Source organism: Triticum dicoccoides, chromosome 7A (genome assembly GCF_002162155.2).
Source record: "Triticum dicoccoides isolate Atlit2015 ecotype Zavitan chromosome 7A, WEW_v2.0, whole genome shotgun sequence".
In the NCBI taxonomy this organism is placed as follows: domain Eukaryota; kingdom Viridiplantae; phylum Streptophyta; class Magnoliopsida; order Poales; family Poaceae; genus Triticum; species Triticum dicoccoides.
The window spans coordinates 90,913,624-90,919,963 of record NC_041392.1 but is presented as its reverse complement, the minus strand read 5'-3'; the positions used below and the strand labels follow the sequence as shown (position 1 = coordinate 90,919,963).

The 6,340-nt window shown below is 56.8% G+C and overlaps 1 long non-coding RNA gene across 1 annotated transcript; it reads right to left on the bottom strand.

Moving 5' to 3' along the window:
- Positions 1-1,456: 1,456 nt before the first annotated feature.
- Positions 1,457-2,391, bottom strand: LOC119329129. The gene is made up of 3 exons (XR_005159310.1): positions 2,335-2,391; positions 1,561-1,675; positions 1,457-1,486 (listed from the first exon to the last, which is right to left on the bottom strand). It is a non-coding gene; the product is annotated as an uncharacterized LOC119329129 (long non-coding RNA).
- Positions 2,392-6,340: the final 3,949 nt, after the last annotated feature.

Below are 6,340 nucleotides of genomic sequence, written 5' to 3'. Positions count from 1 at the left end.
ATCCTACCGAGTGAAGAGCAACCCTCTCACTCGGAGGCTTAGCTGCAGCCTCGTGCTCGCCTAAGTTATAAAAATCCTACCGAGTGAAGAGCAACCCTCTCACTCGGGGGCTTAGCTGCAGTCCAAGCACTCGCCTAAGTTGTGAAAATCCTACCGAGTGAAGAGCGATCCTCTCACTCGGGGGCTTAGCTACAGCCTCGTGCTCGCCTAAGTTATCAAAATCCTACCGAGTGGTAAGCCAGCCTTCCACTCGGAGGCTTAGCTGCAGCGTCGTGCTCGCCTAAGTTATAAAAATCTTACCGAGTGGAGAGCAACCCTCTCACTCGGGGGCTTAGCTGCAGCCCTGCGCTCGCCTAAGTTACAAAAATCCTACCGAGTGAAGAGCGACCCTCTCACTCGGAGGCTTAGCTGCAGCCCAGTGCTCGCCTAAGTAGACTAAAGAATAAGTCGATTGCGGTACAGGCACCTTGCTTTGAACCTGCAAAAGACATTCCGAGCCGAAGGCAATCATATTCAAGCGCCAAATTCAAGTTTGAATCGATATCTAAAGGAACCGAAAGTGCTCGGGCGTCAAGCCTGTTAAGGTTTGTCGGTTACAATCCCACTCGGCATACCGAGGCAAATTTAAAGTGTCGAGCCAGAAGAAGTTTTTTACCCCTCCTGTGGAGGGCTGGAAGGTGCAACAAATTCATCAAGGTCAATTCCGTCGGCGATCCGAGTGGCAGCTGCAAGGAAAGTCTCCATAAAGGACCTGAAGTCGTGCTTCTTGGTATTGGCCACCCGAAGGGCCGCCAGCTTCTCCTCTCGTGCATCTTTGCAGTGGACTCGGGCCAGACACAGAGCGACATCTGCACCACACCGAGCCGAGGACTTCTTCCACTCCTGCACTCGACCAGGGATCGTGTTCAAGCGGGCCATCAGCGACTCAAGGTCATTCTGAAGTGTCTCCTCAGGCCAGAGCGTCGAGTCGATGCGAGATGTGGCGGCCTTCAGCCTTGCGAGATAGTCCACGACAGCTGCGACACGAGACTCCAGTCGGAAAACATCCATGGCAACTTCGTCGTTCACCGGAGAATTGACGGGGTCAAGGTTTGGCTCCAGTCGGCTGGTTTCCTCTTCAAAGTTTTGACAAAATTCTGCAAGGGTGATCACTAAGTCAAGGGGATAGTCGAATGGAAGAAGCCACAGTTGGAAATATTTGCCAAACATGGAGGTTTACCTTCAAGCATAAGAAACAGCTTCTTGGCAAGGCCACTCAGGAAGGCCTCCAGTTCAGTTTTCTTCTCAGTCAATTTGCTGACTTGGTCGGTCAAGGCAGCTTTGTCAGTTCTCAGTCGACTGACTTCCTTGTTGGCAATCCCAAGAGCAGTTTTCAGATTGGTATTGTCTTGTTCGAGCTTGGTGACTGAAGCTAACTTCTCGTCAGCAAGCTTGATCTTCTCGGCTAGCTCAAGGTCTTTCTTCTGCTGGGCCTCCCTTACCTTACCTGCAAGTTACAGCGAGATCAGATGCCGAAACAAGCAAGGGGAAAAGCAGTCGTCAGGGTCTCACCAAACATACCTTCAGTCTCCTCCTTTGCCTTTGTCAGCTTCTCCTGAACCAGCTTCAAGCTCAGCTCGACTTGAGTATGCTTCTGTTCCAGTTCTGAGTAGCGAGTCACAAGATCACAAGAGTTCTGCGAAGAACCAATCGACTAAATGTCAAAAATAATTCACTTCCGAGTGAAAAGGGAAAAACACACGTTTCTAAGACTACAGCCGAACACAAGCATTCGACCGTAGTCTCGGGGACTACACCCAGTGGGTGCACTCAGCGTGCCCCCACTAATCCCGTTGAAGACAAAGTCGACCAGTCGACCTCAAAAAAAAAAAAACAGTGTGCGAGACGCATTCTCTAAGACTGTGATCAACTGCAAGCAGTCGACCACAGTCTCGGGGACTACACCCAGTGGGTGCACTCAGCGTGCCCCCACCGGTTTGCGAAATCCAGTCGACCAGTCGACTGACAGAAAGACTTACATTATAAAGCCTAAGGCCGACTGCCAGCAGTCGACCTTAGCCTTGGGGACTACACCCAGTGGGTGCACTCAGCGTGCCCCCACCGGTTTGTGAAATCCAGTCGACCGGTCGACTGACAGAAAGATTGACATCATAAAGCCTAAGGCCGACTGCCAGCAGTCGACCTTAGCCTTGGGGACTACACCCAGCGGGTGCACTCAGCGTGCCCCCGCTAACACGGAGTTTATTCGACACACCCAGTGGGTGACTAATATAAATCCCGGAAAAGAAAAGTTTTTGGTAGCATATCCAACAGAACAAACAGCAGTCGACTGACCTGGACATTGCTTTGGAGGGCAGAGCTGGCGTCATAAGCTGCCTGGCTCGCATCCCGGATGGTCTTCAGCTGCTCCATCATGAGTCCCGCCTGGCGTATTGCCTCCTTCGCTGCACCAGCTTGGTCCTCTGGGACGTGGTGAGTCGTGAAGAGGGAGGGCTGCTGAGCACTCGTCAGTGGAATCGCGAAGGACACCGTGTGTCGAGTGGTGTTCCCTTCCTCCACAGTCAGAGTCTCAGGCGCCGTCGCATCCTGAGGCACCTTACTGGCGGGCGTTTTCCGACTCTTCCTGCGTGCCAGCAGTTCTTCATCCTCGTCGTCGTCAGGAAGATCGATAACAGTATGGGGCGGAACTGCGAAGAAGAATCAGGATCAGAGGTCGCGAGTCAGTCGACTAAAAACGGTGTTAAGAATACAGTACCTGGGTTCGAAGTTGCCGCATCCTCCATTTCGTGGTCATCGGCCCGGGCCGAAGTCTCAGAGGTAGCAGCACTGCAACTCCAAAGGATCAGTCGACTAACCTCAGCGTCGACCAAAGATAAAGTTCGCACAGAATAAGAAAATATGAGCAACACAATTACCCTGATATGGTGGGGATGGACACCTTCATCTTCGGCAGGAGCTTGGTCGGCTTCGATGAGGCTGCCCTGGGCTGCTTCGGCGCCTTTTCAGTCGGCGCCGGAGAGGTGGTCCGAGGGCGCTTGGTCGACTGAGTGGCGGTCGCAACCCCCTTACCACGTTCGGTCGAAGGGTCGTGGACAAGCTTCGACCGCCTTTCTGAGCGCGGTGGAACGACCTCCTCCTCCTCTTCTTCCTCGTCCTCGATGTCATCTTCATCACCTTCATCATCATCATCGTCGTCATCATCCCCTGCAGCATCCGAGTCCCATTCCTCCTCTTCCTGGCTCTCGCCCCCGCTCGCCTCGCCCCCGCTCGCCTCGCCTTCCTCAGTCGAAGCTTGTGCCCCATTGGGCATCGAGTACAGCTCGGTGAAGGCCTAGCAGATGCCCAAACAAGGATCAGTCGACCAGTCGGCAGGGTTAGCAGAAATGAATACGACAAGGACACAATGGAAAGCAGAGCAAGTGTACCTTGTTTGGGTCGCTGTTGTGGTCGAGTGGAGGAATCCTTCTGGCTCCGCGCGGGTTGTCCCTGTTTCCGGTAACGGCTACCATCCATCTTTCCAGAGTGGCGTCGTCGACTTCTTCTGGATGGACTCTAGTCTCGTCTTCGGGCCCACAGTACAACCACATGCAGTGGCTCCGGAATTGAAGGGGTTGGATGCGACGCCTGAGGAAGACCTCCAGAAGATCCATGCCCGTCACCCCCTCCCGAACCAACTGCACCACGCGCTCCATCAACATCTTCACGTCGGCTTTCTCCTCCGGAATCAGCTTCAGAGGGGAGGGCTTGTTCACTCGGTCCATGGTAAACGGAGGGAGTCCACTCGACTGCCCTGGCATCGACTGGACCTGACAGTAGAACCAAGTCGACTGCCAGCCTCTGACGGACTCGGGAAAGGACATGGGCAGGAAGGTGCTATTATTCCTCACCTGAATCCCCAGGCCCCCACACATTTGGACGACTCGGGTCTTCTCATCACCTGGGCTCGCCTTCTTCACGGTCTGAGAGCGACACGTGAAGATACGTTTGAACAAACCCCAGTGCGGTCGACAGCCCAAGAAACCCTCACACATGGACACGAATGCAGCAAGATAGGCAATGGAGTTTGGGGTAAAGTGGTGGAGCTGCGCTCCAAAGAAATTCAAGAAGCCACGGAAGAAAATGCTTGGCGGCAAGGAAAACCCACGATCAACATGAGTGGCCAGAAGCACACACTCACCCTCTTCTGGCTGTGGCTGCCACTCCTTCCCCGGCAACCTCGCAGCTCCGTGAGGGATCAAGCCCTCGTTGGCCATGTCGAGGAGGTCCTTCTCCGTGATGGTTGACTGGATCCAGTCTCCTTGGACCCAGCCTTTCGGCAGGCGGGATCTGGACGAGGACCCTCTGCGGCTGGTGGATCTCCCCTTCGCCTTCTCCGATGCCGACGCCTTCTTGGCACGCTCCAGCGCCGCCGTCTTCTCCTTGGCCATGGTCGCCGGTGAGATGCACGAAGGGAAGTGGTGCGGGAGCGAGAGCGAGCACGCTGAGCAGGGAGGAAGGAAGCAGAGGGAGAGAGGGAGAATGCTGAGGCGCAGCACAGAAATCCTCGCCGGGCACATTTATAAGGTCCCTTCCGAGTGGCTGACATGTGGGCCCGGTCGATCTAATCATATCTGGGAGCAGTTATGAGGACTGGATACGTGGCAAAAAAGGCGGCGCGGAGATCGAGGCGTCTATGCCCCGTCCCATCCGAACGCCGCGGTCTGCCCCGCTTCGCGCGCGCCCCCAAATTTTGCACCCCGCGGAATCCGCGAGCAACAAATCAGTCTGTCAGACGCGGTGTTTCCGGCGATCCGTCGCTCGGAGATCGTCGAAGCTCGAAAGATCACTCGACGCAAAAATAGAATGGATCGAGTCGACCGAAGACAAATTGCTCCCTGTCAACGAAGAGATTCTTTGATCCAGAACAGCGCACAACTAGAGCGCAAAGGTTAATCGGAAACGACATCAACTCCTTCTTCACTCGAAGCCTCAATCCATTCGGGGGCTAATGATGGGGTTATGTACCTAGGGTAGGGTCATGGACCTGTTCCAAGTAACTTACCTAGGACATCCCTAGAAGAGGTCGCCTTCCAGTCGACCAACTAGGATTCACTCGACTGGCCTGAAGGACTCGACCACGAAGACTCACTCGACCACCAGGAGGTCAAGAGGCACTCTGCACCGCAACGGCCTGTAATTAAGTAGACTTTATGATAGTAAAGGCACTTTATGTGGGGCGTTACCAGTAACGCCCCAGACTTAACTCACCTTAAACCCTCTCCTACGTGGGCTGGCTGGGGTCCTGGCGCACTCTATATAAGCCACCCCCCTCCACAGGCAGAGGGGTTCGGCACCTTGTAATCCATACATTCATAATCCACTCGACCGCCTCCGGGCTCCGAGACGTAGGGCTGTTACTTCTTCCGAGAAGGGCCTGAACTCGTACATCCTTTGTGCTTACAACCTCTCCATAGCTAGGACCTTGCCTCTCTATACCTACCCCCCACTCTACTGTCAGGCTTAGAACCACGACAGCTGGCAACTTGGCTAGCCAGGCCGGCCCAACCGGCGCCCCACTCCCTCTCCATAATTCCCCCACTCCACCGGTCAACCCACCGACACCCCGCACGTCTCTCTCTCCCCCCACTCCCCCCGATCCAGATCAGGATCGGGGCGACCGCGCCCACCTCCCCGTGAACCAACGTCGTCGCCGCCTCGTCCCGCAACCTCGCCGGACCTCATTGTCGCCCGAAGCCGCCCTCTACGCCGTCGGACCTCATCTCCCCGCCGCACGTCGTCTCCGTTCCTCCCCCTCGACAGCTCCACCGAGCCACGCTGATCCCCTGCCTGCAAACGCCGGTGAGGGCCTTGCCCTCCCCTCTCTCCCCTATCCCGCACGTGCAACGGCGCCGTTCTTCGCCACGCCCACGCGCGCTCACCGTGTCCTTCACCACGCCCGGCAACCCCCTCCCCCAGCGGCTCTCTGCACCTCGCGCGCGCCCGCAACCGTAGCGTGCGGCCGTCCCTACATGACCGCACCTGCTCGCGCCCTCCGTCCTGCCCTGCCGCACCATCTGGCCCCGCTGCTCGCTGCTTCGCTGCTCGCCTGCTCCGCCGCCACCGTCCGCTCCCCTGCATCCGCCTCGCTCGCCTGCCTCCTCCCGCATCCACGCCGGCGCTCGTCAGAGCTTCGCCCCGCGCGCCCACTGGAGCTCCACCCTGGCGCCGCTCACCGCATGTCACCCCCACTAGTTGTTGTTGGTCTGCTGCTGGCGCCGCCGCCGTTGCCCGCTGCACCTTCCGCTGCGCCGCGTGGCCCTTGCCGCGCGCGGCGGCCTCGCCCTCGCCATCGCCGCCTACC